General features: G+C 36.0%; 1 long non-coding RNA gene and 1 other non-coding gene across 8 annotated transcripts; one reads left to right on the forward strand and one right to left on the reverse strand.

The window, feature by feature from the left end:
• The first annotated feature begins 1,181 nt into the window (after positions 1–1,181).
• TRNAD-GUC (transfer RNA aspartic acid (anticodon GUC)) lies at positions 1,182–1,253 on the forward strand. Its single transcript has one exon. It is a non-coding gene; the product is annotated as a tRNA-Asp (tRNA).
• An 815-nt stretch (positions 1,254–2,068) lies between these two features.
• Positions 2,069–6,922, reverse strand: LOC136224808 (uncharacterized). 7 transcript variants are annotated; one of them, XR_010686622.1, is made up of 6 exons: positions 6,756–6,922; positions 6,084–6,183; positions 5,855–5,982; positions 5,121–5,381; positions 2,963–3,103; positions 2,069–2,606 (listed from the first exon to the last, which is right to left on the reverse strand). It is a non-coding gene; the product is annotated as an uncharacterized lncRNA (long non-coding RNA). The 7 variants fall into 7 exon arrangements; XR_010686619.1 differs by having other exon boundaries at positions 5,855–6,003; XR_010686618.1 differs by having other exon boundaries at positions 5,855–6,016.
• Positions 6,923–9,648: the final 2,726 nt, after the last annotated feature.

Raw genomic sequence — 9,648 nt, forward strand, 5'->3', positions numbered from 1 at the left:
TAATCTTTGCATTATAAATATCCAAATAAAACCAGTGGAATTTTTTTAAGATCTTGCTAATTCCCAGTGGCTGACATTAATTATTGGTTTTTAACCCAAATATAAGAAGATAGACAATAAGAAATACATTGAACAAATTGACTTACAATTTTCACATATTTTATCATCTATGCAAAACATTAAACATATCCAACCTCTAAACCTTAATCATCATTTAGCATAAAAATCTAAATAAGGTCAAAATCTGAACAAGTAATCATTCATATAAACATAAATAAACACAAATAAATGCACTAGAGAATCCAAATGTGAACTCTGGTGTCATTTTGTAATGCATATCAAACAAAATCATTTTATTATATTTACTAGCTAATTTAGTCCACTTTAGGGTTCCATCTTAAAAAGCAGCAATCAATTTAGTATTATAAAAGCAAGTATTTTGTTTTCGGACCAGGAAATGAATTTCTCTCAATCCCTATATGAAATCCTTGTTAACTGGTTGGTCGGTAAACTAGTGATAGACTAACCGATCAAAAAATCAATATTCTTTTTATGTTAAAACGTTTCCAAATATGGAAACAATTAATTTGATTTTAAATATTCTTAACTCAAAATTATTAATTAAAAGAATCATAATGATCAAATTAATATAACAACCCAACCTAAAGAGAAAAAGTGCAGGTCACAATTTGAAATATAAAGGCATAAAGCTCATTCGACTACCAAAACTATAGAACCAAAATCAATTAGCCTCCCATTCTCATCACATCAGCAAAAGGTCCCTAAACTTTGCAGAACGAGCAATTAACCCCAATAATGAAAATTATAACAGAGGATCTTTGTGTTCCGCTCCCAAAACCCAATATCAGCAACCACTCTGTTAATTTTAAGTGTCCAAAACTTGCTCTACTACAACTTTGATTCAGACATGTTTCACAAAACATTCCAGTTGAGTTTTTTTAAAGGAATGAAAAAGCATCATATTAAGTGAAAGGTTGTTGTCTTGCATCCTCAATTATTTGAATGGAATAAGCTTTTCGTTGCGCTCTAATTCATTATTGTTCGAAAATTCAAACTTCAAAAATAGATAAAGCTTGCAAAAAGAAGAGAGCTAAAAATCCTAATTTTTCAATTTATGACTTTATCCTTGAGCCACTTGCTATGAATTTTTGTGTGCATATGTCGTTGTAGTATAGTGGTAAGTATTCCCGCCTGTCACGCGGGTGACCCGGGTTCGATCCCCGGCTACGGCGCCAAAAACTTGATGGACGAAATGTATATCGTGCAAAACTAAGGGCAAGTGCACCCCATCGTGATCAAGTAATAAAGAATAAGTAGAGTATCGTTCCCTCGAGGATTGTGTTTATATCTATTGATTTTTGTGAATTTCTATTATCTAAGCAATCAAAACTTGAATTGGTTGTGATATTAAACTAATAAATTTAAAACAATTAAATAAAGTAAACAAAGAAGGGAAATAAAATGAATTTAAATATGATGTAAATCACTAGAGCAAGGCTTCACCTAACCTAATGTATATAATCCACGCTCAATCCTATCCAAGTTCTTAAGTTTTAATCTAGAGACGGTGATTATTTCCTAAAGTAATTAACCAAGCTTTGGTCTAGTCAAGATTAATCCTATTTCACATACAATTATCCTAGTTTTGGCTCAGTCAAGAATAAAGGTATAATGAAAGCATTAAGTTCTCTGAAATAACCTCAAAGTTAAGTCGTGAAACTAAACCCTGAAAAACCGCACCGCATAGACACAGGTCTAAACTATGTAGTTCCATTAATTATCTTAGTGTCGGTCAACCAAAATCATTAATTGTAATTTAGCTAAATATTGATCAGATATCTAACTAGGAAATTAAGCTCCATAGTTTAATTCTCTATTTAATAAATTATGAACTTGAATTTGGATTGCAAGTAAATCATCTACTTCGATTAGGATCCGCTATAGCTCTAGTTATGGAGGACTTAGCTCATGGTAGATGGAAAGAAAACAAGAAATTCAATAGAAAACAAACTAGAAAACATAATTAAATAAAAGAAAAGAAAAGATGAAGAAGAATAAACTTTGAAATAGAACTAGAATCAGTTACAAAGGTAGAACGAAAATGAACAAAAAGAAAACTACAAAAAGTCTAAAAAAGATTGGTAAGGCCTGTTCCATGTTTGTTCCAGGTCTGCTTTCATGCTTCCCAATGTAGGTATTTATAGTTGCACATGTCTTCATGCATTCATTGTAACCTCCAACTTTAATGCTATTAAAGAGAAGATTAATAGAGGATTGAATTCTTTGCTTTAACTTCTTAAACATATGGAGAGTTGAATTCTTCTTTGCAACTTTTTAACTTTCATGTAATTAAAGGGAGCATTGAGTAGTGTAACTCCTTCTTGAGCATTCAAAAGACTTTTTAACTTTCATAACATTCCTTGGATAGTTATTTAAAGAATTTATGACAATAAGGATTTATTTAAAGAGTCATGAGTCTTCATTCTTCAACTGCTACGAGGTCACCAACTAGAAGGAGTTCTAACTGTGCAACTTTATTTACTTGAATAATGATTCCATAATTGCATTTTTGCCCCAAATAATACCTAAAAACACATAGAACAAGCATTAGCTCTTAAAACATAAAACTAAACATAAAATAATTATAAAATATTAAAAACTATCTTAAAATGCATGATTACTATAATTAAAATATATTAAAAACTATATGAAAATGCAAGATAACACTAATCTAAAGACAGACCCTTCTCAATCTATTATACTTTTCATTTATTGGGTTTAATTGGTGAATTTTGCAAAGTTTAGGGACCCCTTGCTGATTTTAGGAAAATATAGAACTAAGCTCTATAGTTTCGGGGCCCAAATGGGATTTATGCCAAATATAAATGACATCTAACTTTTTTTCCTTATTAGGTAGCCAAAACAGACAAATAATTAAAACCTGATAATAAAGACTTGTCGTCTAAGGAGAGTTTCCTCATGGTCTATAGTCTGGCACGCCCGTAGATGCAACTGGCCCTTAAAACCACATTATCGATTAGTAGAATCTTTAGTAGCTCCGCAACCAATCTCATGATAATACCTGATAAATTCCATCACAACGGGAAAAATGCAGAAGTTACTGGATTAATAAAACATCAATCAGTAGCATAAATGGTCCATCTTAAGTTCTAAGCATCTAAAAGTACATTTGGCAGAAGTAACAAGCTATAACAAATGGGTCATCAATAGAAGCAACATGATTGCCCACCTCTAAAAGGAAAAACAAATTAATGTTAACCAACTCGTTACCATGGTCCATGATCTATTACGGAGAAATCGAAATATACAAAGTAAATAAAAAATATAAAGCAAACAAGGATAAATAACCTAAAATTACACAACATGAATGGACCAACTAAAGCAGATAAAAGTTACTAATAAAAGGGCGGCCCGGTCGCATTACGCGTCCCCGCTGAGCGAGGGTCCGGGGAGGGGTCCCACCACAAGGGTGTATTGGGGGCAAGCCTTCCCTTGCCAATTTAATTGGCAAGAGGCCGCTCCTAAGACTCGAACCCGTGACCTCTGGTCACACGACAACAACGTTTTACCGTTGCGCCAAGGCTCGCCCTCTATAAAAGTTACTAATATGATGATTAAAACCCTTTACGGGTAACATAACTCTATTATCAAAAGCGGCTTGTTTCTAGGCCTATGAAGCAAGGCGTCATGTACTTTCACTAACCCATAGACCTTTAAATACCAGAGAAAAGCATTTTGAGAGCAACATTTGGTTGGAAAGATCCAAATGCTGTAAAGATCTTACCAGATCCACATTTAACTCCATCGCTTCCCTGTTCCGTAGTGCACAGTTGTTCTAACTCTGTTTTTTCCCCAGTTTATCTTTTTTTGCTTTATTGTCGTTAATGTTAATTGTGTCAACCAACTGATCCAGGTTCAGCCTGTTGTTCCTTATGCTAAGATGCTCAAAATCTAGACTGACCATAGAAGCAGCACCTCTACTTCTCTTTAATTAAAGTTTCTGCTTCGATTTAGAGTGTATTTCACCTTAGTCTCTTTTATTTGCACTTGCATTAGAAAGTTTGATTTCCAAAGAACTACTAGATGGACCAGAATTCAACATCTTAGAAGGGCTATCATCTAGCATTTCAACCTCATTTCTTGTTAGACAGATCTCATCATAACTCGAGCCTTCATTATCATATGGATATTCAATTTCAGAAGCAGTTGCATCAAAATATGAAAACATTGAAACTACATAAGCCTGTATATCCAAATAGTAGAAAGTGTGCATTGACGATTGAATGATGTTTTGTAAAGTTTTGCCATCCATCGGCAAACCATATACTATTTTGTGCTTTTGATAGCCCTACTTTCAAAACAGGGCCATTATGGACAATGAAATCAGCAACATCTGTGAGTTCATCCCCAAATCTTTTAACAAAATTATATGGAATGAGCTCCCGGAGTTTCAATCAGGTCAAAATATTGGTGTAAATGCATATTATCTAATTAATGTAATTTAGGGATAAATATTCATTTAAAAAATATACACATATAATGCAATATATGGAGCAATGATCATAACTCATATTGAAAATCATTGCTTCGATCATCTGCAAATGACATAAAATTTGGGCTAAGAAACACATTCCCTCCAATGTATTTCACCTCTCAGGTAAACTATATGGGTAAATTTGATTTCCAATTATCTAGAAATAAAATATTGTTCGTTCAATCATATAGAATCGTTCGTTCAATCAAAATCTATATGGGTAATTTAATCCTTTTGGTAAACAAAATCATTTTAGCAAGTTATCTGCTGAGTAAGCTGAAGTGAGCATTCTTCCTATATTTAGTTGAGGAATTCAGGCTCTTTTAGTCACAAACTAGTCAAGCAGTAAGTATGTTTAGGAAGACTAATCCAAGAAAGTTAGAAAGTAGAGAGTGAGGAAAGCTCACTCGTGTATTTGTAAAGGTACACAGATCCTTACAATTAGCCAACTCAAACTGAAATGATAAGAAAGGAGATTTCATTTTTAAAGCCCTTTTCAAATCAACTCCGCAATGTTAAACTAAAGAAGCCTTTGTAAACTTACACAAAGGTAATGTCGAAAACATAGATCTGAACTTCAACCCTTGTTCAAGGGGTATCTGTTAAATCCAGGGACACTACAGCTCCAAACTCCCTACTTGGATGAGCACAAGCTTCGTCACAACGCACTCTTCTAGCGTCGTGTTGCTGTTGTGCAATCTGGGACCGATATGTTAAGTCAGATTATACACAGTTTCCATTTCACTTCATTGTCATGATTAAGATAACTGAATCCATGAGCCCTTCAGCCTTTGGCATAAGCTTTCTGCAGCGTAGAGGCACACTGCTTTAGATAAGGAGCCCTTAAAAAAAGACTTATTGACCACTTAAGTAGTATACATTCTTTAACTGTAGGTGGTATTCTAGTAATCACATTTTACCTGATGAATACCTAGCAGAAGATTAAGAAGACGAGAATGAAATATCATAATAGAATTCATTTGGCTGAAACAGAACAAGAGGCAAGGAAAGACCCAGCCGACTTGCCTTCTCTCTTTAAGAAAGCTCAAGTCAGCTTTCTTCCTATATTTAGTTGAGGAAGTGGACTTTGAACTTTATAGGTTAATGAAGTTATATAGTTTGTATACATATACTAATTTGTAAATTAAGATAAATTTAAAGATCTCAATTGAGGAATAGAGATATGAAGTTTCAAGTAAAAATCCAATTGATTATTTTGAATTTTTAAGTTCTATTTGGTTACTTAGAAACAAACAACGGCCAAGAAACTCAAATTACCTGATGTTCCTTGCCACCATTTCCATCATTTCTCAGTTGATCTTTTAACATTTCTGCTATCGCTGACTCACCTGGTACCAAGCCCTGCTTCACGTGTCCCTAACTTGTATTACCAATTGTTCCATAATCTTGAACATTACATTGATTAGCTGGTTCAGAATTCTACAATATCAAATGAATTACTATTATCTAATAAAATGATAAGCTAGTTTTTAAATTGATTAATTACCTGGTAATGATATAAAAGCATCAGCTTGGCGAACCATTTCAGCCTTGAGCTGGTGCATGCCTGATACAACTCTTGCTTCCCCTACAGTCTCTCCTATCATCTGGTATAAAACTCCACATAAATAATCAGAATTTATTAGCCCTCTTTAAATGGGTTTAAATCTTGATAATTAGTGAATTAATTACCTCTCTAGGGGCATATATATCTTTAGTATCACTATGAAAAAGGAAACAAAAACAACCCAAGCATAATCAGAATGAAAAAATAGAGTCAGGGACATAGAGATCTTCTTTCAACTGAACACTCTTGCTTCCCATATAGTCTCTCCTCTAATCTGGTATGAAACTCCACATAAATAACCATAATTTATTAACCCTCTTTAAATGGGTTTAACTCTTGATAATTAGTGAATTAATTACCTCTCCAGGGGCATATATATCTTTAGTATCACTATGCAAAAGGAAACAAAAACCACCAAGCATAATCAGAATGAAAACTGAAGAATGAAAAAATAGAGATAGGGACATAGAGATGTTCTTTAAACTGCATAAACAAGATGTTAAAATGATTTGTCTTGTACACAATACTTAAGCCTTCTAATCTCCTTAACCCTAAATCGTATAAAAGGGAACTTAAAACTGGTAAAATTATTTCAATAATCAAATCGCATACCTATATAATGTGCCCACTATGCAATTAGTTGATGTCTAATGGAGGAGACAATGTGCGCGAGAAGAGGGGTTGAATGAAGCAGACCCATTGAACGATAGAGAACGAAGAATATGCTTTGGGACGGTTGCTCGGGCCGGATGAAGACAGTCATAGCAGATGAAAATGAAGGAGGTTGCAGACGCGAAAATCTATCATCTTAAACCAATTTAATTAGATATATTGGGTTATTCTAGCAGAATGAATAATTGAATTCGAATACTTAGTGATCATGAAATCCATCGACCAAAATAATTATCATTAAGATGAATTTGTGACTAATTCTTACGAATTTTATTTTTTCATATGTAACATATTGAATTGATAAAGTTTCTTCATATGCAACATTAGAAAAATATTGATTGTAATAGTTTATATAATAATATATTGATTATTTCTTCTCCACAAGCTGGAGAAGTTTAATTAAGGTATGTATTTCTTCTCCTGTGTTTCAAGTTATGGTCAATGGGGATATGTCGGAGGAATTTTCCCCGGGCAGAGGAATCCGTCAGGGGGATCCTATGAGCCCTTTCCTTTTTGTTATTGCTATGGAGAGGCTCTCTCACCTGATTCAGGATGCGATTGATAATGGGAGTTTCCACCTTGTGGCGATCAACAGCTTCTGTCCCCAGGTGACTCACTTATTCTTTGCAGATGATGTCCTTATCTTTCTTGAGGGTAATGAGGAGCAGTTGAGAGTCATTATGGATATTCTGGATTGTTTTTGTTCGGCCTCTGGGCAGAAGCTTAATATCCAGAAATCTAGGATGATGTGCTCTAAGAATATGAATCAGAGAGTCTGTAAGAGATTAAGTGATCTCTCAGGTATTCCTCTTACTGATTCTCTTGGGAAGTATCTGGGCGTTCCCCTCCATAGTGAGCGTGTGTCTAAAGGCTCCTTCAAAGAGACTTTGGATAAAGCTAATTCGAAGTGTGCCACTTGGAAAGCCAAGACTCTGTCTCTCGCTGGCCGCCTCACGTTAATTCAATCTGTTAATTGTGCTGCTCCCAATCACATCATGCAGGCTTGTAAGCTTCCGGATCCTGTGCTTAATGATCTTGACAAGATTAACCGTAGGTTCCTGTGGGGGGAAGCTGCGGAGGGCAGGAAGATCCATCTTGTGCCTTGGAGTGAGGTTTGCCAGCCTAAAGATTCTGGGGGTCTGGGTATTAGGAAAGCAAAGGACAATAATAAAGTTTTATTAATGAAACTCCTTTGGCGTATGTGGCAAAACCCCTCCTCTCTTTGGGTTCGCCTCCTTTGTGGTAAGTATCGGAAAGACAAAATCTTCGGGGGCCCGAAAGAGAGAGTTGCTAATTGTTCCTTCCTCTGGAAAGGACTTAGTGCTGTGTTTGATGAGTTCTGCTCGGGAGTTGGCCTGGAGGTGGGGAATGGTAAGTCCATTAGTTTCTGGTTTGATAACTGGATTGGGGATAAACCGTTAATTGAGGTGTGTTCTTCCCCCCCGCCTAGTGATATACGCAACTGGAGGATTGCCGATGTGGTTGACTCGGAAGGGGACTGGATCTGGTCAAAGTTTGATACTTTCTTTAGCCTTGAGACTCTCCTTAGAATGCGGGGAGTGAAGGTGAGTAATCAAGAGGAAGACTTGGATAGGCACTGTTGGGCGCTGACTAACAATGGAGTTTATTCTTGCAAATCGGCCTTTGAAGCTTTCTCTCTCTTTAGATCTGATCCTCCCTCGGATGTGTGGAAGTCGATTTGGACCCTTAAAGTTCCTTTCCGTATTAGGAGTTTCCTGTGGCTGGGCGTTAAGGACAGGCTTCTTACTAATTCGGATAGGCACAGAAGGCACTTGGCTGATTCTGGAGCTTGCAGTAGATGCAGAGGCCATGTTGAGACTTTGTGCCATGCTCTTAGAGATTGCTCTAATAGTAAAGAGGTTTGGAGGAAAATTCTCCCACACCATATTTTCTCTTCCTTCATGGCACATTCTGAGGTCGACTGGTTCTCTGATGGTGTTAGAGGAAAGTTGCTTCCATACATGGAGCATGGTGACATTTTCTTTGCTATTATCTGTCACCAAGTTTGGAAATGGAGAAACGAGGAGATTTTTGGAGATAAAACTGTTTTTATGACAAACTTAGCTGATTTCTTCTCGAAAAAACTTTTCTCTATTATCGATAGTTTCAAAGGAGAGTCCCTTGCCAGAGCCTCTCAGTGTTGTGATGTCCATCTCGTGGGATGGAGCAGGCCAAGAGAGGGGGTTGTGAAGCTGAATACTGATGGTTCCTGCCTCAGTAACGGTAAGATTGCGGCTGGAGGTGTGCTTAGAGATGTAGGGGGCGTCTGGCTTTCTGGGTTCTCCCAGAATTTAGGGTTGGGTTCTTCCTTTTCTGCGGAGCTCTGGGCTATTCTTACTGGAATCAATCTTGCTAAAAGGCTGGGTGTTAAGAGGCTCTCTGTGGAGTCTGATAATTTGGAAGCAATCAAAATGATTTCTGAGAATCATTCTATGGGTCTTAACAGTCGCAACCTCATCAAAGCTATTATAAGGCTTTGCTCCTCCTTTGAGTTCGTAGAGTTCAGACACATTTTTAGAGAGCAGAATCGTGTTGCTGATCGCTTGGCGGCGGCGGGCCATGAAGGGACGTTAGGCGTTACTACCCTTCCTGTTTCCCCTAGTTTCATCTCTCATCTTCTCTTAGAAGATAGGATTGGGGTTAGCTTCCCTAGGCTAATTCCTGGGTAGTTTGTTGTTATTCATTTTTCTTTTCCTTTTCTACCAAAAAAAAAAAAAATATAATAATATATTGATGTTGCTTCCATTTTAACATAGATTGTAATTCTTTTGTATCGTAGATATAATATTTAATTTTAATTGTAGTTTAATTC

Source organism: Euphorbia lathyris, chromosome 3 (genome assembly GCF_963576675.1).
Source record: "Euphorbia lathyris chromosome 3, ddEupLath1.1, whole genome shotgun sequence".
Taxonomy (NCBI): Eukaryota; Viridiplantae; Streptophyta; class Magnoliopsida; order Malpighiales; family Euphorbiaceae; genus Euphorbia; species Euphorbia lathyris.